Here is a 25,409-nt window from a genome sequence, read left to right on the forward strand (position 1 = left end):
GCCTCGGATATTCAATGCCGAAAATATTTTAAGAATCCGCTCAATACGAGCGAACTTACAAAGATTTGTCCAAACGCTGCAATCGCATTCTCTCTATTCTCGTCTGAACGAAAGCGCTGCGAGCTAAATATGGAGAGTGGGGGGGTGGGGGCAAAAACAAAAAACGTAACGCGCGCCTCATGACCTTCATTCTTTTTTTTCTTTTTTTCAATTACGCGGCTTTTTCAGTGTGATCACGCACGCACAAGTGGACAATGAATGGCCTCTCGCGGTGATCTCTGTAATAACCGAGCGCGCCATTTTCAAATCAGCCCATGGCTGATAGATGGGTAATCTACTTGTGATTTTTTAGCGTTTTCCGTGATTTATCGAGAGAAGAGAAAGCAATTTGTAGCTGATTTTGATAATTTATTGTGAATTCCTGGCCGCGTGCTGAGCTATATTATTTGGCTCGCGTGTTCTCGAGAGCCTCTATTACTGATCAGCAGCTTTCTTGACCATGCTCAAAAAGTGTTGAAGGGCTCTTTAAAACATCTCACCATGTGACCCATAGGCGCCTACATCTAGTCAAATATGGATTCCTGGGCCTGCAAGAAAATATGGGCTCCGAAGTAACAGTAATAACAATATTCTTAGGTGCTAAAACAGCGAGCGTCAGCCCTCTTAATCTGGAACGTGGTGAGTTGTGATGACAGCATTACGCTTAATTTCTTTAGGTCTACCCATTACTTCTGATACACCTCTAGGCAGAGCCCTACACACGTGTTAAAATTCTAAAATTGTTGGCCATCCCTCGAGAAACTGAGCGAAATAATTTAAAAGAAGGTAGTGAGTTTGCCTTATATTGTTCCCTCTAGCCTGCTATAGTCTGCACAGAAACGGGAAATAGAGTGATGGAGTTAATAAAGCTTATAAATATAATACAAATAATTAGGATAAACACAGGAAGAGGCGATGCGTGCCGGCACCCACTCAATTGTTTGTTATACACCAGCCCTCATGAAATGATACACTTTGGACTAATGCCGGTGCTGATATCTAGGCTTCTTGCGTGATTCTTTCCAGTGCGCACACTGAAGCACAAGTTATAAGCTCGAATTTTTCCAGCCTTCATCTCGCCACTAGCCTCAGTTAGAGTATGCCCTGTAGCGGGGACGTTTTCCAAGAAACTGTGAGCACTCACTTTCATTCACAAGCAGCGTATTATATTTCTCAACAATCCCCTAACGGCATAGGCATCAAAGAAAGCAGACCTAAAAGAAGTAAAGAATACGAAATACAAAGACAGTATTCAACGAGGTCGTTAGACACAAGCCGTTCATTCGAACCAAGGAAGGAAGCTAAACGATTTTGCAAAAAAAAAACACAGAACAAAAAAGAGATTAGAATGCCTCACTTTGTTCTTGATCGCAGCTCTCTGTTTGTTTCAAAAGGCGCTGGGAGAGTTTCAAGCACAGAGTGGAATATAATGGGATGCACTGACGGGCTCTGCCAGCGCACCCGTCCGCATAGTGGAGGCAAGAGAAGAAATAAGTTGCTCGTTTTCATGGTATGTAAGCTTTTTTTATTTCCTTTTTTTCTTGTTCTTTTTGATATACAGAAAAAAAAATCACATAGTACTTAGAGCAGGCATGCATTATACACTGAGGTTCACAGAAAACGAAATAATCAATGCAAGGTGAACGAACAATGCTTCAAATTTGTTGTCTATGCCGCCTCTGTTCTCGCTTCCCACTATATTACGTACCCTGCAAGGTGCTTTGTAGGCCTCGGACATCGCTTGCTGGGGGATTAGTTTTCTTCTCTATGCGGGGAACGTTCAGGCTCTAAAAATGCACGAGTGCTTACAAAGTCAAAGGCACAACTTTTTTTAAGAAAGAAAAATTTAGGATAAAATGTTTCTGCATTTATTCTTCAACATTTCTTTTTCCAGGTTTTTTTTTCTTTATTCTTTCTTAACCGAAGTAGAATTTCAACACTTGAGTCTCAATTTCTAACGCCATGTCAAGCATTTCATGTCTTCTCCTAGATATTTTTTATTGCTTCTTTTGTCAGCGCCTAATATACTGGAATATGTCCTCGCAAGAGCGTCAGGCTGTCGCAGTGCCTTTTCAGTTCACTGTAGATTCTCTGTGTACAGTTCGCGGCTCAAATTTGTTGAGCGGTGAGAGAAGGACGCCGAAAAGAGGGGTTATCTTCGCGGTGCCAAAGCGAGGCGCATGTTTTAGTTATTTCTTAGACCACTTTATCTCACCCGCCAATGCACCCTGCATCGCCTCCTTCTCATGCTTTCATACTTTCTATAAGGCACTTCCGGAAAGATCCCCTTGAAGGAACGTTGGAATTAGGCATCGATTGCGAGTTTGAGATCGTGAGCGTCCGGATGGAGGGATGAATGTTTTTCTTTGAACACGACCACTGGAGTTTTATGAAATATCCTTACGATGCCCTCGTGTTTCTGTGAATGTGAAAGTAGCTAGTTGGACTATTGAAATGGCTGGTGTGCTCATGACATATCATGAAAATGCCGAAGTATCTGCGTGCTGTGCTTTTGCAGTTGCAGTTTTGCCTGGTTGTAACAGCTAAAAGAGCCGCCCTACAGTAGACTCGGAGCACAAAAACGGTTGCGCGGATTACTTCGGTATTTTGAAATCTTGCTAATTTGACATAACACAAGAAGCTAACACGGAAATTCTTGTAGAAGACCAACAACACCACGCAAATGAATTGAGAAAAGAAATACCCAGCTGAAACTGGCTTATAGACAATTTTGAGATGTTTGTTATCATCACAAGGTACCAAGGCCTGTATAAAGAAGGTAGGCTGAACGTATGGTGTCGAGGAGTTTGCGCCTGTTCCGTCTGTATCTAGGCAACATCGAGATGATTATCGAGATAACCGAGCACCGAAAAAAAATACTACTGCTTTATTAAAACAAAAAAAAGCAAACACCTTGGTATCTCAAGATTTCTGTCACTCTCAGATTCACCAATGGTGATATCCAGCCTTCTAGTTTCTAATTGATAACGTCTGACAGGAAGGTTTGTGTTGGTGGACTTCAACTAATAATAATCTTCAACTAATAAAAACAAAACAACAAACATTACCCTGCTGCTGCATTGAAAATCGCTTGAAAGGAAAACGAGCGTTTTCTGCAGTATTTTGATCGTTCTTTCAAGCATTTTGCTCTGCCACAACTGTCCACGTTCAACCTGCAGCGCTATTCACATCAAGCTTGCTCAGCACGTGACGGCTAATAAGTGAACATGACTCAACGTTTGGGATGTAATCGTTGCAAATCCACCGAAATATGGCTGTTTTGCGTACACTAGTAAAGACGCGTAAAAGCATTACACAACTATCGCACAGATCAACGCGACTACGAACATCTGCCAAGAATAAAGAACTCAGCTGCACACCTTCTCGGCATGAAGTTCAGTTCAAGGCGTCATGGTTACTTACCAGAGATACAGTGACGGCTCTCTTTAGGTGGCCTAGTTGCCTCATAAACTATATGGCACAAAAAACAGAACAGTGTGTCCTAGAGGAAGCAGCGCTACGTCCTGTGTGTTTCACTGCTTTATGTTTCGCGCAGTTCTGATACAATACTTCTATAAGAAATTTATTTTCCAGCACTTATCGGTAAGGCCCTCGATGCGCTAACAAATTGTGTCATTTTCTGGCTGCGGAATTGGAAGAAACTGCAGCGGCAAAAAAGCAGGCGTCACCAAGGTGCAAACTGGGTCATTTTTTTTCTGGCTAGCTAACCATTCATCTTTCTTTTATTACTTCTCTACTTTCTCGTCACCGCGCACAAAAAGGGCTCTCTAACTTGACCGTTCTAAATACCGAAGCGTATATATGCAAACTAATGAAACATAGGTTTTATAGTGAAGCAGAGATATTACAAGCAAACAAATGAGTTAACAATAAAGTCAGCAAATGGAGCAAATATGGTGTGAAGTGACAAGCCGAAAGATTTATTGCTACACCTTCAAATACGTCATATAGACTCAACAGATAAAGTCATTTGTGTTTACGCAACTAAGCTAGAAAGAAGAAAGCAGAGGAAAAAGAGAGCAGCTTAAAAGAAGTGTTGACTTCGAAATAATTCTCGTGGAGTTTCGGGCAAACCCGAACTCAGAAAACTATAAATCGTAACTACGCCTGCTCTGTCATACAATAGTAGCTTCACGTCTCGTCGCTAAACTATTCCCGACACACTCTACGGTCCGTCCAAACACCGTTCCTACAATATAAAACCTGCACTGACAGTGACGTTCCTCGGAGGAGGCAGCCCTGTCGTGGACGCGTTCAACCGTAGGTGCTCTCGCAGTGGCTTATGGACCGAGTCCTTGCGCTCGGAGTGTGTTGGATGCTCAGCACGCACGGCAAGACACTCTCAAGCCGCCTGAACGAGTTTATGCCAGCCATAAAATGGTTTCTCTCATGAGTTTTTTTTTTCTTTCTTTCGGTCAGGCGGTTGCACATAAGCCAAAAGCACCCAACCATAGATACAGAATATCATTTCAACTTTTCGTGTGTTTGTTCACTGCACCAACGGAGGTATACAGCGCGGCCTGTAAAACAGACAAGCGCAGAGCAAAGAAATGAAAAAGAGAGAGAGAAAGACCGCACGCGCAACGCAGTGATTGCTCCGGTACTTTATCAACACGCACACACGAGTGTTTGCAGGAATGTCTAGGTTTCACGTCTACTTGTACGTATTTTGGCCTGTACTTTATGCTCTTCGTCCCGTCTCATCCCCCAGTCCTTTTTATTATACCCGTTCTAGTCATTGAACGCGCTGGCGGTAAGAAATGCTGGCATTGCGTAAAATCGGACTGTTTTACGTAAGCGGGAATATTGCAAACTGCCTTGGACTGAATGAGACATCCCTTTTGTTATGCACAAGTACAAATAAACTTAAAAAACGGAAAAGAATAGGTAATACAGAAAGGCCACAACAGTGAGAGTAAACTAAATACAAAATACTCTTTTTAAATGAGATAACCTTTAATACGATTGTCATGGGGCGAGTGTGATTCCCCTTTCTTCTAGCGATGTTATAAGTAAAGTGGAAGGCTCTTGAACAAATACACTTAGTAAATAATCTGAAAAAAAATACACCAGAAAAGATGAAGGTGCATGACTTCGTTGGGATGTTGATCAGATGTATAGCTATTGGGTGAGGTTTATTTTTTTATTATTTTCGGAAGTCTGCTCTTGTGCGTAGTTTTTTACACAAAAGTCCACATTCAAATCGTTTCGGGTATGAAGTCACATGGTGTTTAAGTCGAGAAATTCACCGGTCAAAGTTGGGTGGCTGGCCAGGCCTAAGGCCTGCTGCATCGAACCATCATTGCCAATAAGCAGTGAGGTTTCGCTCTATTTGAGTGAAAATTTAGGTTTGTGTTTTCTTGGACCTATAAAAACATATAAATATTACGGCTGGGGTCTTAAGCACTTACTCATATGGGTACCATATATACCTGTATGTCACGCGTGCAGCATTAAATGAAAGGAGAAAAAAAAATTGGGGGAGTCTTAAGCTTCACCTTTAAGAGTTAAGTACGATAGCAGTATTGTGCCTCTAGTGCATAGTGCGACAACTTAGTGTATACTTTTTATTGTAGTATAGTAAAATACAGGTTTTTGTGATGTTGAGGAAACCATCTTTTATAACTCGGCGCCCGAGACGCACCAGCCGAAGTGGTATAGCAAAGTTGGAGAAGAAAACGTGTAGCCGCTATTCAACTAGTGCCGATTGACTTGCTGGTCGCTTGAAAATTAAGCCAAAACACTGGTGAAGTTTTAGTTGACCGAGAACACTTATATTTACAAAATGTACAGAAGTTACGTAAGTACGGACATCAAAGTTCCAAAAAAAAAACTTTGAAAATGAACCATCTTCTGTAGGGCGACCCTATGAGATTTGGCGGAGCCGATGGTGCCTAACACCTCAAGTCCGGTAAAGAACGCTTGGCAGAGCTCCAGCGCCTCTTCTTATGCCCTTGTTGCTTCACCCTCACACATTTCTTCCCGAATCGTCGCTTGCTTGTCAATTTATAGGACAGTACACTTGGTTATTCAATAACCCGCCAAGAGGGCACGACCTTCTTGCACGTGAGGGCTCATGCTCTCTCCCCAAGTAGCACACCACCCAAAATGTAAATAACGCAAAACTAGAAAAAGTGATAGCGAAATGGGCAAGCTCCTTGCCGCACAATTATTTAGACAGAGCTACACATATACTGGGAATAGCGGCCATAGGACGGCTTCCCTGTAACACGAAGAACTTCTTGACGACGGGGCAACAATCCGCCAGTACCCTCTGCGATGTAAGAGGAACCGCAGCTGACCGCACGTGGTTCTACTTACGAGCTCATTTGTCAGGATAAATGCGACAACAGTCGAAGACATGCCAATTCAACTATAGGCACTCCAGGTGCCGACCTGTGGTGAGCCCGCCCGCTTTCAAGAGCTACGTCGCCGGACCGGAAGGAAAGGTTCACGGCAATCAGTGCGGTTTCGCAATGCGCGCAAACAGTACACGGCAGTGCCATAAGCCGAACCGATGTGAGGAGTCACCGCGGTGCGCTGGGTCTCGGAATCATTGATGCGTCGGCTGCCACTGCCATGAGGCGATTAGGGGGCCGTCACAAAGACGTTTAAAATAACACCCCTTTTGTTTCCCACGTGGTGGTTGCTTTCCTTTACCCGAGTTAACAGGAACTCTGATTGCTCGGCCATCTCTGGCGCTGCAGAACTGCTCAGGGTACCATGCTGGCGCTGTACTGTCTGCATTGACGGCCAATCCATTTGGATACACTTCGACCGAATGCAACTAAAGCAACGCTGCCTGCCATGAGTTGACGTGCTTCCCCAAGCTTGCGACACAAAGTAAATAGAAGCAAATAAAACTGCCACGCAACCTTAGCGCAGTCCTACAAGGATGTTACTCCAAAAGCTTAACTTGTAGACTACCACAATGTATCCGATAAAGTTGAATGTGCTTGTTTCAATGACGATTTTGCATATAGTTGTATTCTGTGTAATGCGCAGCATGTTTTAGATCACGAGCAATCATTCGCTGATTTCATAACTTGCTATACAATCACTACATGGTCTTAAGAGAATACGTGCTGTAACGTTTGTTATTTTGTATTTCCTGGCCGCTTTAAAACACGGACTAGTATGATAACCACATGTTCCAACGTACCGTGGCAAAGTACGCTTGTGCTTGCACCACGCCATATTACTGCGATATCACACGTCCAATTGTGGAGCCTGTATACAAGACGCGCTTCTTTTTCAGGAATGGAAATTATTTTTACTGTATTTCCAAACAAAGGTAGTTCTTGTCACGAAAATTTTGAACACACCCATGCCTGTAATGCGGTCAGGATATGATCCTCACACGGAGGCGGATGCTTTTATTATTTATTATACTCACATCTTTCAAAATTTTTTAGTCACAAACAAGATGACGATTTCTCACCCACAACCAACGAGTTAACTGGTAACTGGCAACCAACTGGTAAATTTCTGGTAAACGAGCTCTTTAACGCCATCGGGTTAAAAATAACCAATAGTAAATGAATCGCGAAGCGGCCACGAGGCAGAACAAATTCGAAGCAAAATAGGTGGAGGTGATAGGAAATGGTGCCAGTAGGCACGTAGACAAATATGGCTCCAGAGGAGAAGCCTTGCTAAAGAAACCTCGGCATATCTACAAAGCGAATAATGATGAGTGGACAAAGCAGGGGTATGGTTCGGTGTTACCGTATTTTATCCGTGTCATGGACCAATCACGCATGTACTCAAGTGAGAAAGTGGTGTACATTTTTACACAGCGTATATTTAGTACATATGTTATGCTGCGTTGAGTTGTGAATTTCATTTTGCCTTCGTTATTAGTGCATCGTGATATCAGTTCAAGCGTGAAGTTTGCAAAAAAAGAGGTTTGGGCACGTTTTCCTGGCTGTATTTGGTTGTATCCAAGCGTACGAAATGAATCGCTGAGCACAATGAGACGTCATCTACTGCACAGACCAGTCGTTGTCCGTAATCATCATCATCATGATCTCCATCGTCATGAGCATCATCGTCATCACATATAGTGGGTACCTCCATGGCATCTGCTGTGCCGTGAAGGCTGACAGAGAATGTGTAGTCAGTAGCACCCTCATTCTTCATGGTCATCAGCAGCGTCATCGCCATCGATGGACAGCGGACATAGCTCGACCCTAAAGAGCTTTGACCTCAAAGAAAATAAACATTGCTGAGCCCTCCGTCGTAAGAATAACACGTGAGTAAGCTGGGTACTGTAAAATGACATAGGAAAGCTTGCTAATTGCCTATTGGTGTTTAGCATGGACGAGCGAACGTTTACGCTTGATGGTACTTATTCATACCGACGACTATTTTACATCATTGATGATGAACAAACCTTTGCGCTAGCTGTAGTAGTAAGCGGCGAGACCATGAATGAAAATTGGTGCCCCCGCTGATCAGGTGCAGAACTGAGGCAAACGCGGGCGCCTCGCAGCTTGCTATTCAGTTGGACACCATGGCCGGATTACAGGATAACTGAAAGCACGTCTATTTCACCTCGCAGCCCGGCCGAGTTTTTCTCTTGGAGAGCGTAAGCGTGAAACGCGGTGTTGCAGCTAAAAAAGTGAGGCACGCGTGAGCACCGCAAAAATGCAATATGGTGCGCCATACTCGTATCATTGAAGACATAAATACACATGCAGGAAGCAAACAGTTTTATCTGCCACGTTTCTCACTGGTCATTACCTTTTTGACGTTTTCTGCTGCACTCGAGGACCAAATTTGGACCATCCAGTGGACTGAGGCAGCCGCCGGGGCTCAATGTTCGTGGTCGACACTTTTACGCTGTGATATATTAGCCCAGATACAAAAATAAATCATTGTACTTTTTAAAAGTAAATGTTGCTTTTCAACTTTTTCAGGGCTTTCTTCTTCGTCTGCTTCTTTTTCTTTCACCTATTTTGCTTTTATTTTGCTTCTGTTCTTTTATATTTTATTCGGCCATCGTACAACGTTCATGATTGTAGTAAGGTATAGTACGCGCTAATAATAGAAAATTAAGCACAGCGCTCAAACCTGGGCCCAGCCGCATTAAAACAATTTCCCAGAAGGAGACAGATGGCTCGTAAAGCACGCAAATCTTTTTTTTTGTCACAAAATAACGCTTACGATATAGAGGAGTTGCATTTAGAAAAAGACCATAAATACTCCTTAAAAAGCGTGGAAAAATACTGACCAAAGGCTAGCAGCCACGAGGAAGTGGCTATATTGATCACGCAGTTTTATGCATTGCTGAATTTGGTGCATTCTACTATACGGTATAGCTCTTTCCGCTGACACACGCAGGTATCGGTACACTTCATGGGTACTGAGACTGTACACCGTAAATACTTACGACGCCAGAGATAATTCCCATCCCTTTTCGCTCGCTTTTTATGCTTCGTTGATGTGGTTGCATATGGCGCAACCACGATAAATTTCGAATAATGTAGATATGGGGCTGAATATTATGAAAACTTGAATTTCGCTTGGGTTGAGACACCAGAGCAGGAGTGATACGAATACGTACAAATGTTGAGGAGCGTCCTTTCTGCCGAAGCATGGAAATTTCAGAGTGTTGTTTGGGATAGGTGCATATAATATTATTACAGGAGTTGAAGTGGAGGTGTATTATGTGTACGAATTTTGATAAGTGAGACTGTGCAGAAGAGGAAGCGTGAACAAGATTGTGGCAGCAGGAATTCGTTTCTTCGCCACCCTTGCGCAATTTTCCTTCCGGCGATTTCTCACATGCCACTCCGAACCTACATATTTCACTGAAATGCTATCTTATGCGTAATAACACCATACTAATGCTGAGACTGCCGCTGATACACTTGATATGTGATGGAATTGGAAGGATATGTAGGAGGTCATGATTTTTATACCTATGCAATGTACTATGACACGTTTCCATCCACTTTCAAGCACTTCGCACCGTGTTGGGTGCTATATAGGCAGCATAACTATACAGACAATCGCCGCGTAGCATTGCTACTACAAAGATGCGAGCATTCACCTCAACAGCAACACGCATATCTTCACAGAAGCGCAAGGAATGCATGTTACATGCTCCCCGTGCCGCGTTATTTTAGGAATGTCAGGAATTAGAGAGATCACAATCATTGAGGTACCGCATGATGCTATCATGACTAGAGTGAAATTCAAAAGCCAAAGGGGAAGTGTGAAATCTAGAGCATGCGCCAAGGAAGTAAACGTAAAGACAGCAACCCGCAAGCGTTGTGCAGGATGCAAGCGAATGCGAGCAAGATAGTACCTAACTCTTAACTGTTTCCTTTCAAAGTCGGCAGGAGCGCACAAGCGGCGCCAATCATAATGCAAAAGGCGGCGCAATCCTGGCACTTATATTGTTGGCTTGCATTTTACTCTGTGCTTTGGCCTCACATTCTGTCTCTCCCGTACGTGTTCTCCATTTCTATTGCCTAAACCTACAGCTAGCTCGCTTCTCTTTGTCACCTGGAAGTCCAGAGGCAGCTTAACGGAGTTCCACGTCCTAGAAAGACAAAGGAGGCAATAGAGGCTCCGGCGTTGTAATCACTGCAGACAGAATAACTGAAATAAAAGAAGCTGTGTTGGATCTCATCTAATAGGGGAGCACAGGCACTCTCTCTCTTTACACTCCGACAAGAAGTGAAAATGGTGATTGGCTCTCATCAACTAAGTTCGTTGCCATACGGGGTCTTGAATCGTTTCTAGAAAGACAACTGCAACGGCACACCGTGGTCGGTGACTGAGAGCTGAGCCCAATTGGCATTTCGAGGGCTCCTTGCTTTCGTTTACGTGATCACAATCATTCTTTTCCAAGGACTTCTACAGTATACACCTTCTCGCAGCTTCTCGCGGCACTTCATAGCATTTTCTTTCCGTTTTAGATGAGTTCTTAAGCAGAGGCCATTAATTCAGCTCATCACAACCTCACACTGGTGGACTAAATGCTTCCGTGGGGCGGCTCAGAAAAGGTGCTCCTTTCTCGTTAGTGGCCCCGCCGCGGTGGTCTAGTGGCTAAGGTACTCGGCTGCTGACCCGCAGGGCGCGGGTTCGGATCCCGGCTGCGGCGGCTGCATTTCCGATGGAGGCGGAAATGTTGTAGGCCCGTGTGCTCAGATTTGGGTGCACGTTAAAGAACCCCAGGTGGTCTAAATTTCCGGAGCCCTCCACTACGGCGTCTCTCATAATCATATAGTGGTTTTGGGACGTTAAACCCCACATATCAATCAAATCAATCATTTCTCGTTAGTGCCTGTCACGGTTTATTCCTGCAGAATCCGACATGGTTTTTGGCGCCATGAACATTGTTCGCGGCTTGAACTCTCTGTCTGCAGAGTTTCTCGCTTTGTCTGGGTAGAGAAAGAGCCGATTGCAAAAGTCCCATCTACGTTCGGGAACCTTATGTTGCCACTGTTGTCAATAGATTTAAATTGTCTGCAAAGCCTCATAAATTACTGAAGGCGTTAGCTTGTTCACAAATGAAGGTTTTTAGATTACATAATGGACTACCCTGGTTACTGTCATCTGCATCTTGTGAACCCACACGAATACATTGACTTGCTCAGGGTTCTGACTTATTCTTTACAGCGAAAGCTCTTATGGGATCACAACTGGAGTCACGCGCAGTTGTCTGCCTTCGCCGCTGGTGTCCGTAACCACATCACGCGAAATTAAAAAAAAACTAGCAAGAATGACACCGTGGGGCTTTTACCAAGGTTCGCTGGGTGCCAGCCCACTATTCTACCACTGAGCCACACCGATGCTTGGGACTTGTTGGCAAATTTGCCTTACGCAGGCTTGAAAGAGAGAAAACAATCGCGTTGATACGACTTGTAAAGAGTTTTAAAACTGCGAAAGAACAACCAGTCATCACACAATGCGAATAGCGTAACAAGTGGGTCGTCAAATGTTCCAACCCATTACAAAAGCTTGTTCTTGTTTCCCTATCAACTGTGGCACATACCCACTTCAGCCATAAATTCTCGTCGTCGTCAGCCACTGTATGAACCATTGGCTTAAAATTCCTTGCAAATGTTTAGCACATACCACGCTTCTCAGAAGAATGACGAAACATGGCATAGCGAATTCCCGGCCTACTACCCAAAAATTTTTATTATTCATGCCCTAGTGGGTATCAAGCAAGTGTGTTTGCAGTGAGTGTTTGAAAAGATTCCAATGAGTGTTTTAAAGGATCTGAAAGACCGCTCTTCTAGCTTTCGCTGTGGCTGTGCTGCGCCTTCCACGCAGGCAAGGTGTTTTTTTAATGAGTGCCCATATTTTTCATCTGTAATATAATGCTCGGAGCCAGCGAATAAGGGTAAAAGAAATCCAAAGATTTAAACCAGTGCAAAGCGTGGTTTGCTCCTACAATGCAAAATTTGAAAGCAGAAGGTTAGCTTAAGAACAATCTGGTTGTAAAGTTTGCTCAAAGAAGACCTGGTGAGTTAGCCGATACTATTCTTAGATAAAGAATGGTCCCAAAAAAAGTATGTTCTGATTTACCACTTATAACCTATACGCATATACGGCACACGTGTTGACTCGTCATCAAAATAAGCGCTGTCCATACAACTTGAGCGAATGACTGACCCTCTACAAAAACACATCATTACGTTCCCCGTATATAGCGGAGGGGCTACACTGATATTCAGACAGACATGTCTCGCAGTTAAAGCCAATGCTTGGTGCAAGAAAATACGTAGAGGTTCAAGAGGAAGCCTCCTGTCTGTCCATGAGTGCAGACCTGTCAGGAAGGTCTCGAATTGTGCCAAGTTTGTTTTGCATTTTCGTATCAAGATTTGAACGTTATCCTGAAGTCACCATGCCAACAGACGAGTCGGCCTTCTCGGCCAACGACAAAATTGCAACTTGATACTTAGCTGGTACTCTCACACATCACATGCAGGCAACTGCGTACGACTAGTCGTTGAAGGTATATTAAAGGCAGAAATCAGAACAACTTTCACGTCTATTTTAAGCAGCAGCTAGGCTAGGCGTGAGAAGAGCCGAGCTTTTTTTACAATGAAGACAATCGCACCACTACAGAGATTACGCAGAGATTAATATTAGATTACGGTGTCGAGTTTTATGGACCTTGTACGCAAATCTAGGTCATTCAATTAAGATGTCGCTTTTGATGCAGGATGGGGACCTAACAAATAAATGAGGTATCAAGAAACGAATATAACCTGTGTCCTTGATGCTTTTTTATAACCTACTTCCGTGCACCAATGCAAGGTATTCATTGAAACAGCTTTGATTCAGACGTAGCATTCAAGAAGCATGTGGTGCGTTCGTAACAAACAATATTCAAAAAAAAGCAAAAAGGCCAGGCCTGCGCGGAAAATGCGGCATGAGTCGCAGTGAAAGGCGGAAGACCGCCATCTATACAACCCGCTGTAAACTATTCTCTGGCTACAAATAAAAGTACGCTTGCCATATACCCATTACGTCATAAAACATATGGTTTGCCATGTTGGGAAGCACTCACTACGCCAATATTGCTCATGCTGCCGAGTATTCCTCATGTTAGCATTCTATATGTTACGCCACTCGTTATCGCAAGCCTCTGCAGTCCGACTTATAAACACAGTCGTGATGTACTTTGCTCTTGGCGCGTTGTTATATGCACAGCGGTGCCTCGTCATTAGTAGGCTGGCGCTTAACGCAAGATGCCACATGGGACCTATACGCCAGCGTATGTAATGCTTATCGGGAACGCCCATATCTTGCTCAAGCTGCTGATTGATATGTGAGGTTTTAACGTCCCAAAACCACCATATGATTACGAGAGACGCCGTAGTGGAGGGCTCCGGAAATTTCCACCGCCTGGGGTTCTTTAACGTGCACCCAAATCTGAGCACACGGGCCTACAACATTTCCGCCTCCATCGGAAATGCAGCCGCCGCAGCCGAGATTCGAACCCGCGACCTGCAGGTCAGCAGCCGAGTACCTTAGCCACTGGACCATCGCGGCGGGTCGCTCAAGCTGCTGGAATTAGCACATAAAAGGACACAATGGGCAAACAAAGAAATGAGGCTCTTGTTATCTCAAGTTTACCGATGATGTAGGCTCCCGTAGCAATCACGATAGTTCCTACATCGTCTATTTGGTAGAAAAAATGGGCTGAGTTGCCAGCTGCGAGCAGTTGAGCCGATAGTAGCATGTTCTTGTCAGTACTCCCGTCTGGAAGATGCACTGAGTAACTTGCTTCTGCCGAGTCCAGATAAAAACATTGTAATGCAAGATGTTTTGAACGTCCGATACACGCAAGTGCACTCAAGTTCTCAAAGAGCAGCTCTTCTCGCTAGACGTAGGCCTTAGCACCCCTTCTAGTCATTATTCTGTATCAAAACAAAACTTTTGCATATGAGAAACCGCTTGATGAAGGAAATTGGTATAAAGTATTTATATTGTAACCGCTGATATACGTCTGAACTAGACTGCATTCTAAGATAGAAAGTTTTGAAATATGAGATACGGGAAATGTAGCACAAATAGAAAGTACACGGTGCTTTTTTTTAAGTCATAAGTAGGGGTCGGGAAAGAAGGCCTATCGTAATGTGCGTAAGTCGCGCCATGAATACTTACAGTTCTTACCAGGCTCTTTTCGGTGCTCTCACCCTCACTTCGCTTTTCAATTGGCTGCCTTACGGCTTTGTCGCGAGCAGCGTGTTGGCTTCTAAAAGGAGGAAGCCTTGGCTCTGCGTCTGCATCGCCCCTACTTTTCACACATAAACGAGCCCCCTCATTCTTAGGACTTTCACGCACAATTCCGCCTTTTGTCATCGCATCCTTGAGTAATGAACTATAAGTTGGCAAAGAGAGTACTGAGGCGGCACAAGGCGGAGAAATGCGTGAAAGGCATTAAATAAATAAAACAAAAGTAAGAGAAGTCGCCCTGAACTCGAGGTAATGTGGTGGATGGAGAGAAAGTTGCTTCAGAAATTCAAATTCTGGTGAGATTACTTTGTAACGGGAGATCTCGAAAGAGGATCGAGATTGCCGCTTCATCTCCCAGGAACTTGTTGTTTGCGGGAACATTCACTCCCCGTGCAGCGCATACCTGCGGGTGAGGGAGCAATGACGTATGCTGCACGACGGCATGACAGAGGAGACGTGGAGAGTTTTGTGCTTTTGTGTGAAGATCTATACGTGCAGTTCATTGACATCACGGCAGCTCGGTTGTATATGTATAGATACATTAAAAGTTCGTGCGCCAATATTCAGCCTTAAAGCAAGGAAACAGAGCAATTCGAAGCCGGCATCAGGCAGGGTGCTTTTGGTATTGTTTTACATACCAAAACCATTGGTAAAAGGCAGGGTATCAGAGGCGCATTCCAGGTGAGGTTCCGTGTAGCTTATGACTATCAGGACGGCTCTGTGTGCTTATTAACTTTCGAGATGGCTGGTACTAAACGCGTCAGAAACAAATTTTACTTGACAATCATCGAGTTTTGTTCTGTCAATCCATGCGCGGTTTAATGCAAGCATTACCATTTTATTGGAGTCAGCAGACCTTTCAGAATCGGTTATTCTAAGGTAGTATACGCGCTACACCTGCTGTTAGCGGCCCCAATGAGCTCTAATGACTTCACAGCCCGCTATATGTTTCACCTGGAATTTTTTTTTCTGTCATACATTTCAGCGCATGCATTGAAATCTGCAGGGCACGTTGATTTTTACGCATGTTACCTAAATTGTAGTATAAGCTGAAGTTGTTTTTATTGCTCATTGAAACATGCACCGCTTCCCTGGTGCCAGTACCAACTGTTCGATAAAGATTAGAATGATTTCCCGCAGTCGTGGGGCTAAGAAAGAAGGGACCATGTGCAACAACGATGCAATTTATTGAAACAGAAGCATACGGGAAATCAAGAACTTAGAACTAGCAACAGTGATCGGTAGCATAAGCGGAGAACGCGAGGCGCTCCACATAAATTATAAAAGTTAGAATGTAGAAGTTGGTGGTAGGTAAAAGAGAAAAATATAATTAATTAATGAGCATGCAGCTCAAATTAGTCCTGCAAAAAACTTCGGCACATTCCTCGTGCCTTGAGAATCGCCGTTTCCGTGTAGTATTTTTTATAGAGCGATACGTTATGAAATCACGCTAATTATACTTAGAAATGTTTGTTGCACATATATACGTTGAAGAGTTACAGATGTTTATATAACCAGTTCCTTGCATTGCAAAACGTTGCCAACAGGGACGTGAGTATTAGCAACACCAGAAGCGATCAGCTGATATAAAGCATTGGTGCTCGTGAGGATGGTAGCCCTGGACACTGCTATAAATATCAACTTGAACGCACTGCACCTAGGTGCAAATGACGTTAACCCGACTTGATGGTCTAATTAAAGAAGTACACTGTCATCCTTTATGAAAGGGAACACGCGAACGCGTGGCCTGCGCTCTGCAGCGGCTGCCTACAGCACCATCAACCGACAACTGAAGAAAGCACGTTCACTTTTCGCGTCCTCTATGACCAAGCAAGATAACTAGTTATGGCTGGCAGACAAGCGCTCATGAATTACGTTCCCTGATCGCTCAAGCGGTGAGCGACATCGGGCGATTACTGCAGCATGCGCCTTGGTGGCGAACAACGTTTGATATGTTGGCAGTGGACTACGCAATGCAAGCGTGAGCTGAGAGGGAGTGCAATCTAGCAGCGCTTGTCTACCGGCTGTCTCTCGTTATTATATTTTTCGGCAACAGATGACGCTGTAAGCGCACGTGTTTCCTTTGGCTGTCGGTTGATGGTGTTGTAGGCAGCCGCCACAGCACGCAGGCCACGCGTTCGCGTGTTCCCTTCCACAAAGGAAGACACTGTACGTATGTAATGTTTATGAAATCGCATAGCTAGTACTGACACCATTGACATTTGACGATCATTAAAGTCTAATTGAAGAGCAGTTCTGGCTCTGTGGTAGAAAGGTTCACTGGCACGCCGAATACTTGGGTTCGATTCATGTTTGAACCCGTTCATTTCTTTGCATTCGTCGGGTCATTGCTGCCGGTGTCACGTTTTTCTTAACACTCACGTGTTCAAATTGCCCACGTGTGTTCTGGTCGTTCGTGGGTAGATACCAAATGTCAATCATCTGCGGCACATACCCGCGTACCAGTGGCTCATACCCGTCTGCGGGTATGTGCCCTTGTATGGCGAGAATTGTTGGATGACGTACGCGACGGGATTATGACAATATTGATGTCTCGACCAGCGCGTCATATTCGATTGATTTTATTGATTTGTGGGGTTTAACGCCTCAAAACCACCATAAGATTATGAAATTTCGACCACCTGGGTTTCTTTCACATGCACCCCAATCCGAGCACACGGGCCTACACCGTTTCCGCCTCCATCGGAAATGCAGCCGCCGCATCCGAGATTCGATCCCGCGACCTGCGGGTGAGCAGCCGAGTTCCTTAGCCACTAGGCCACCGTGGCGGGGCAGTGCGTCATATTAGTCAAAGCATGTTACCCTCCCATAATTATTTTGGTTCACGCTAAGGTAAAGGGGTGATAACGAGAGAACCCAGACGTGAGCGTATAGATAGAGATAGATAGATAGATAGATAGATAGATAGATAGATAGATAGATAGATAGATAGATAGATAGATAGATAGATAGATAGATAGATACATAGATAGATAGATAGATAGATAGATAGATAGATAATGAACCTGGGTTTCATTAACGCTCTCTCAAATCTGAGCGCATGGACCAACAGCATTCAGCTCCATCAAAATTGTTGTCCAAAAAGCCGGGATTCGTCAGAAAAGTCGGGATTCGAATCCGCGACCTACGGGTCAGCAGCCGAGTACCTTAGCCAGTGCACCACCGCGTTGGGGGCTTGACATTACAGCGCGTATGCCGAATATATGACCCTTGGGCAGTGCAGTGTTTCCCCTCTAGAGTCAGCGTTGCGGCCGCAGATAGGAGAGCCGAGCGAATCCTCCAACAGACGCAGTGGGAGCCTGTTACCAGCTTCGTAAGCCTTCGTTATCACCCGCTCCATGTGACCACTCTCGCTCTTGCACACGTGCCCGTGCTTGTTTACTTGCTTGATGGCGGTCCTATACTGCCAGCGTACTGAGTTTGGGAAGCTAGTGCGGACCACTTGGGAAGGAGGAGTGGTTGGCGGGTTGAATAACCCGAAACCCCTTGCCGCGCATGGGAGAACGGTGTCTATACACAACTCAACGTGCCTATTATAATGAGCCAACCCTGACTTTACTCATATCCTATTTCCCTGTCAAACGGCAGGGGACAATCGTACAGTTGCCTCTGGCATCTGTTACTTGTGGATGTTCTGACAGTGGTATGGTCGGTGATTGTGGGAAAGTAAGACGTGGGCGAGGAAATAAGGGGAGTGGATATAGGGACGTGACGTTGCTTGCGTCAAGGCCCTAAATGTCTCGTTTCTTCCGAAATTACAGCGTATCCTCTTATTGCTAGACCAGTTTCCTGCACGTGTCTGCGACTACCCATTACAGGCGCTGTCTAGCAAGCTTCATTTCAATAAAAAGAGCACCGATTGCATAAACTTAGTTAGGATGATGCAGTGACTGATTATACACTTTTTTTCAAGCTCTTTGATGTTTTCACTTATACCGAATTATATATAACAACCGATAACTTTCAGTTGTAACCTTTTCGTTGTAACTAAAAAGAAGTTGTAAAACACTAAGTGTAAATAATGAGCTAAAAGTCAGAAGTTGCGCAAGCAGTAACTCAATAAAACCTTAAGACCAACATTTATAGTCTAGCTGACTGTATATTTTATTAGAAGTCAGATTAGCTTTACGAGGAGAAGCTCTTCAGATATAAAGGCGACTGAGTACGCTCTCACGTGGGAAACAATGGCGTTACAATATAGTTTACATTTTACAACTAGTCAGCACCGCCCAAAGCGAAAGCTTCTGCGTAAGACTTTGTGATTCACTCATTCAACAGAAACACGCTGCCATATCGCAATTATTGTGTGTGGCAATTTGAAATTATAAGTTATTTCATAGCATGTGACGCATGGCAGGGGTGGTAACTAAGGAAGTATTCGTTCGGGCAATTTGAACACCAACTTCTAGGCACCAGCAAAGGGAAGACATTGTTCCTTTTGCTTTATGCGTGAATAATAGTCCGATTGCTGTAGGCAGGTACGCGACGATTTTGCTCGTTGTGCAACGCGCTATTTGGCTTCAAACCTTTGAACGCGTCGGTAGAGTTTTGTGACAGGAGCTTTTTTGCTGTTTTGAAGGTTTGAATTAAGAGAGACGAAGTTGCTCTTCGGCTGATTAAAATATTTTGTTCGATGGTAAAGTGAAGCAATTCTTTGCGTACTGCAGGTACTTTGTAATCTATCTATCTATCTATCTATCTATCTATCTATCTATCTATCTATCTATCTATCTATCTATCTATCTATCTATCTATCTATCTATCTATCTATCTATCCACCTTCTTCTGGGTGCTCTTGTCATCCACCGTTAACTTGGGGCTTAACCGAAATTAGTGTGGGAGGGTAAAATGGTATGACAAATACGGCTCGCTGATCATGATATTAATAATGTTTCAGTCCCCTTGCGTACGTCCCATGTAGTCCAATACTTTCCGCTAGATTAATAATAATAATAATAATAATAATAATAATAATAATAATAATAATAATATAATGAATTTTTACGTCCCGAAATCACGACAAGATTATGAGAGACGCCTTAGTGGAAGGTTCCGTAAATTTTGACCATCTGGTGTTTTTTACGCACACCATTATCGCACAATAGGCAGGCCTCCACCATATCACCTCTACCGAAATGTAACCGCCAGGGCCGGAATTCAACCCCCGACATTCGGGTAAGAAGCTGGGCAGCCCAGCCACTGTTTCACTGAGTCAAACCGCCACCAAACAGTGGCACCTACGAGTGGGCGGGTATGCGTCACTGGTATGCGGGTATGTGCCACAGCTGATCGACTTTTATGTCTACGCAGGAGCGTCAAAAACACACACGGGTAATTTCGACGCGTGACCGTTAAGAAAAAGCTGACATCGGCAATGTTGATTGACATGTGGGGTTTAACGTCCCAAAACCACTATATGATTATGAGAGACGCCGTAGTGGAGGGCTCCGGAAATTGGACCACCTGGGGTTCTTTAACGTGCACCCAAATCTGAGCACACGGGCCTACACCATTTCCGCCTCCATCGGAAATGCAGCCGCCGCAGCCGGGATTCGAACCCGCGCCCTGCGGGTCAGCAGCCGAGTACCTTAGCCAATAGACCACCACGGCGGGGCGACATCGGCAATGTTAACCCACCGGTAGTGATGGAATAATCGTCATTGTCTCAGAAGGAATCTAGCCCCAGCCTTTTGCGTGGCGACGAAGCGTTCTACAGCAGCGCCACGCCAAGTCTTGCAACTGGTCTTCAAGTTGACCTTACTGTTTGTGAAACTTCAATTTAGGTTCAAACGCTCACTTTGCAATTTTATAAACGTTAAATGTGCTCCTACGATACAGCCGTCACGTCTAGTTAAGGTCAACTATAGTTAAGACAATGAACTGTAGGTTATTGACACTTTATATGAACCAAAAAATCGCGCGAAGACATTGGTAATTTTAATTCGAGAGCGTTAATAAAAATCAGTGCATTCACATGAAGTGAATGACAATGAGTGGTCGAAGCTATAGGTCCCAAGGATGAGAATGTCTACGTTGATGTCGCCGACTATTGTAAAAGACTGGCAAATGGATGTACGGGCGTGGGGACGCACGCACGCAAAGGCGGACGGACAGTCCAACGAATGCAAGAACGGAAGGACAGATAAATGCTAGGATTGACAGATGCGTGGACGAATGAACAAACCTACAGACGGATGCTGCCGGTGAATGTGTGTTCTGTTGTCGTGATTACATATAAAATCGGTTGTTTACAGATGTGTTTTCTTTTTCATTCTGCAGGAGTTCAGTTTCGGCTCAGGTATTGAGGGGTGAGTGGCGCCAAATAGGTCGGCGTTAACGACCTCCGCCCGTAAAATATGACATCAGTAGCGTTGACCTGTTTAGAAAAACGTATTGTCACAGATGTCAATAACATTTCCACAGAAGATTTTCTTCTTAGACATACAATAACGATGATGGCAAAACACACTTCATTTATATGAACAAGAATATGAGATGACGTGGAAAAAACAAGTACATTCGATGGTTCACTCAAACACAGTTACACAAAAATGTGTCACAAACAGACAGATACATATAAGTATTGCAGGCTAAACAAAAGGCTAACGAACAGATAGAATAAATATCATGGTTCCAGCAGCAACGCGACCCCCGCATTCAGCGTGACAATCAGGTATTCTACCGCAGAGCCACGCCAGGTCTCAGAACTGCTTCTCGAGTAGACTGCACTGTTCTGAAACGTTAATTGTGGTTACAATGCCAGCTATCCAATCCTATAAACACTATACATCCGTATTTCTATCATACAATCGTCACGTCAAGCTAACAATTGTGCTAAAGCGCCAGGTAGTGAAACTTATTTATCTAGAAGTGTCCAAGGCTGGCATCCTCGCTGGCCTAAGCGCTACATATCAGCTTACCGCTTCTGGTGTGGCTCATGTAGGTGTTATCCTTATTACGCAACAGTAAACATGTGAATGCGTAGCATATGTCTATGCATACAGCATTTATTCATATATTTAGCGTCATTTCGTTACGTTTCGCGCAATAAAAGAATTACGACACAGTCACCTTCCCTCCGCATTATACACATAACAGTGATTCTCAAGGTACGAGAGATCTCGCAATTTATTTTTATTGTGTCACTGGAAAAAGAACGAAATTTTTCTCGACGGGTGACGTAATGGTCTTTGTGATTGATTGCGCTATAAACTTGCTTGCAGTAGTGCTAAGGGTTGTGCGCAATTGCTAACGCCAACGCTGGCAACAGAGGTACGAGCATTGCCTTGCGAAGAAGAAGAGACTGGAATCTGTGGTACACATGCGCGCTGCGGGATTGGACGAGAAGCGGGTAATTCTAACGCCTTGTGAAATGCACTTTTTTCAACGCGGAATACATCTTCACTCGTTTTTTTTAACTTCTTTAGGGGGGGGGGGGAACCGAATAGTGGCAAGTGAAATGAAAATATATTTTTTTCGTTCTTTTATTTATTAACCATAGAATTTAAGCCACTCCAAAGAACATTTTCAAAGCTGCAGATTCAAAAAATTGACTGGCGGCTTCATACCGATGCTTAGATTTTTTATTAAACTGATATCTTTCTTTTTTCCGAGTATATATTGCCGTATTTTTGTGAAAGTTCGCTACTCGGCGTGTTGTCCCAACACATTTCGAAACACTGGTTTTTCCTGGTTTTGTTTCATTTTCTTTATTTTATACGCCATACCCCAGATGAAAAACATACATTATGGCCATTGCGCAACGAGGTTCAGCGCGAAGAACGCAGATAATTCAGTGCTTGGCTTCTCCATAAGTGCGACGTAAACGGACGTCTGCTTCAAAGGCTGCTAAACAGAAGGTGATTTACCCAAAATGATAGTCCAATGAAAATTTTGCAGTCTTTAGAGGAAAAAAATATAATAATAAAATAGAATACAAGAGAATGAACAAAGTATGGCCCATTTTCTAGCTTGGCTCACTGCATTTAATCCAAAACACATAAAGTAGACGAATTTCCACGGATCTCTGGTTGAATTGAAGCACTAACTCTTTACTGTTTTACGTCACCTGTTTTACGTCATGATTGCAGAGTTCAGTACACTGTACTTCCGAAGATAAAAAACGCTTCCGACATTCACAACGAACGCACTAGTTTGTCTGTCTCCTGCCAGATTACTTGGACTGCACAGAGGGAAACCTTACTCAGCAATGGCTGCATTTTATTAAATCATAATGAACTCAGAGACCTTACAACGGCGTGAAAGAAGCTCTGGAGAGCTCATTTATCGAATACGTTGAAAAACACAGAACGCCAGTGGACTCAGAGATTCGGAAAACTTTAGCAAGGACGCTGAGGTTTGAATATATGAGTCTTGCGCAATGAGTGGTATAAAGGCACCAATACCTCTGCTATGATGCCACTGTTCTCAGTTGACGCCATGGTCGCTGTTAAAGGTATTTTAAAATTAATTAACAATTTACGTCAGAGTGAAAGCTTAATGTATGACATATAAAATGACAATATTATAAAAAGCAGTTCTCTATTTACCGTGAAATTAAGGTAAATGCACAAGAGTATATGAGCCACAGTAGAAAATTTTCAAAATGATACCGATAAAGTGAGATGAACCGCCTACAATTATTCACTAGTAATCTATCCAGCTGTAATAATTAAAAAACCTTCTGTGCATCAAGAGACGTAGTAAAACGTTGGTTGTTCGTTTCTGTTTGATTCATGCAAAAAAGAACCACCGGGCGTTAATATACAGATTGGCGCGAGTGATTCGAAAATTCAATTTTCGCGTGAATAAACTGGATAAGTCATGTCATCTAGCGGGGTCCAGTTGAACCAAAACACGTCTGCCATCTCTGAGCCAATGGCAGGGAATCGATCAATGGCTGTTGTTGCTGCTGTGGCTCCTGCTTTTTTAGTTGTGTTGCATCTAGTGTCGTGGGTCGCGCAGTTAGGCCGTGCAACGTTGCGCACGGCAACAGTGCCGTCAGACGTTCCGCTTCATGAGGCGGGTAACTTTAAGTGTGCTAACCCAACGCCGATCATTCAATTGTGATTTTCTTTAAATATAAGCCCTTCCTTGGCACACAACTAACACTACGAGGTTTCTGGATCACGATTTCAACAATCAACATCGACTTAATAGTTGCCTTTATACCCATCGATAAAAGTACGCTGATTTTTTCGGACTACTGCTAAACAAGTGATTGAAGACGAGCCGCTTCATTTGATGCATGATCTCTGAGTTCACATAGGATATTGCCCGAAGAAAAAGGGTTCACTTTGAATTTTGCATTATGGTGCATGATTTCAGCACTGGAGTAACGTAGGAAAATAAATCGATTGGATATTTTCAGAAGAAGAAGAAGACGCGAAGTTGCTTGAGGCTACATTACTTTGACCCCCAAAAATTGTTGCTACTTTAAGCGCGCATTACATATTTGATTATTGCCTACTGAAACTTAAAAGCAACAATAAACTCAATAGTGATCCTAAAAGTTACCTAATACAGAAATAACGGGAAGAATTTTTCTCATTCTCAAACAATCATCTCCAATTGGTGTATGTCATAAGCGGAGGTCAAGAAGAAGTGTGGTCCGCCAATTTTTTAGAAGTTTATTTGCATGCCTTTTATTCTTCTCATGAGCTTTTTTTGTTTTCCTTGTTGCTGTTGTTTCAAATTGCTGTGAGTATGTTGATATCACGCCGGAAGTATGTTCCTTAATAAGTACCAAAAGAATTCATGAGGACCTTTTTTCACTACATGCAGGCATACTTATATAACATTCGCACTCTTACCACAAAGATTCACGAATAAGCGCACCACCCGCTTTAATGTAAACTGAACAAATACGTTTACTGCGACACAACAATTCTTTTCCGTGTTTGTGATTTCATTGTGCTGTTTTCCGCGCTGTTCTGCAGAACTATTACGTAAGCGTACGTGAAAGTCTCGCATAACAACTTCAAAACTACCTCCCTGGCCCTTTGATGAGTGTGTGCTCGTTACTGAATTTTTAGGCCCATCATTAACCGTAACGCCGCATGTTCCCATGCGGAATACATGGTTTGCGTATATGTGCCATATTTATTATGGAGAATCTTTCGGAAACAAATGCAAGTATAGGCACCGCATATTCAATATTTTGATAATTTGGACACTTTAATCCTCTAGTCTTTAGGGCAAGTTATCTCTCATTTATCATTAACTTTCTTGCAACAATATTGCCTGGTGCTGTGGCAATCAGTCAATGAATAACTTTACAAATGAAAATTTGTATAGATAAGACGCGTGAGGCCACATACCTCTGATGTTCGAAGTTTCAGCCAAAACTTTGAAGCGAAGCTAAGAATTTTGCCATGTATCAGCATACTTTGCTGCAAATATCGTCGAAAGACGATAGTCTTCTGTCTGGAGGTGCTGCATGAGGTATGGATACAATTCACGTGGCAGTAATATCAGGAAACAAGAGCTTGTGCAGAACCGAGGGCTACTATAGCAGTTGGCAGCACAGTATCGTCGGTACAGCACTTGCATACCGTCGCATTGTAAGAGAAGCGCTACAAGCACCCGTTTTTACAGCGAAAGGTGCTACGACGTCAAAATTC

The sequence above is a fragment of the Rhipicephalus microplus genome, chromosome 4 (assembly GCF_043290135.1).
Source record: "Rhipicephalus microplus isolate Deutch F79 chromosome 4, USDA_Rmic, whole genome shotgun sequence".
Classification (NCBI taxonomy): Eukaryota; Metazoa; Arthropoda; class Arachnida; order Ixodida; family Ixodidae; genus Rhipicephalus; species Rhipicephalus microplus.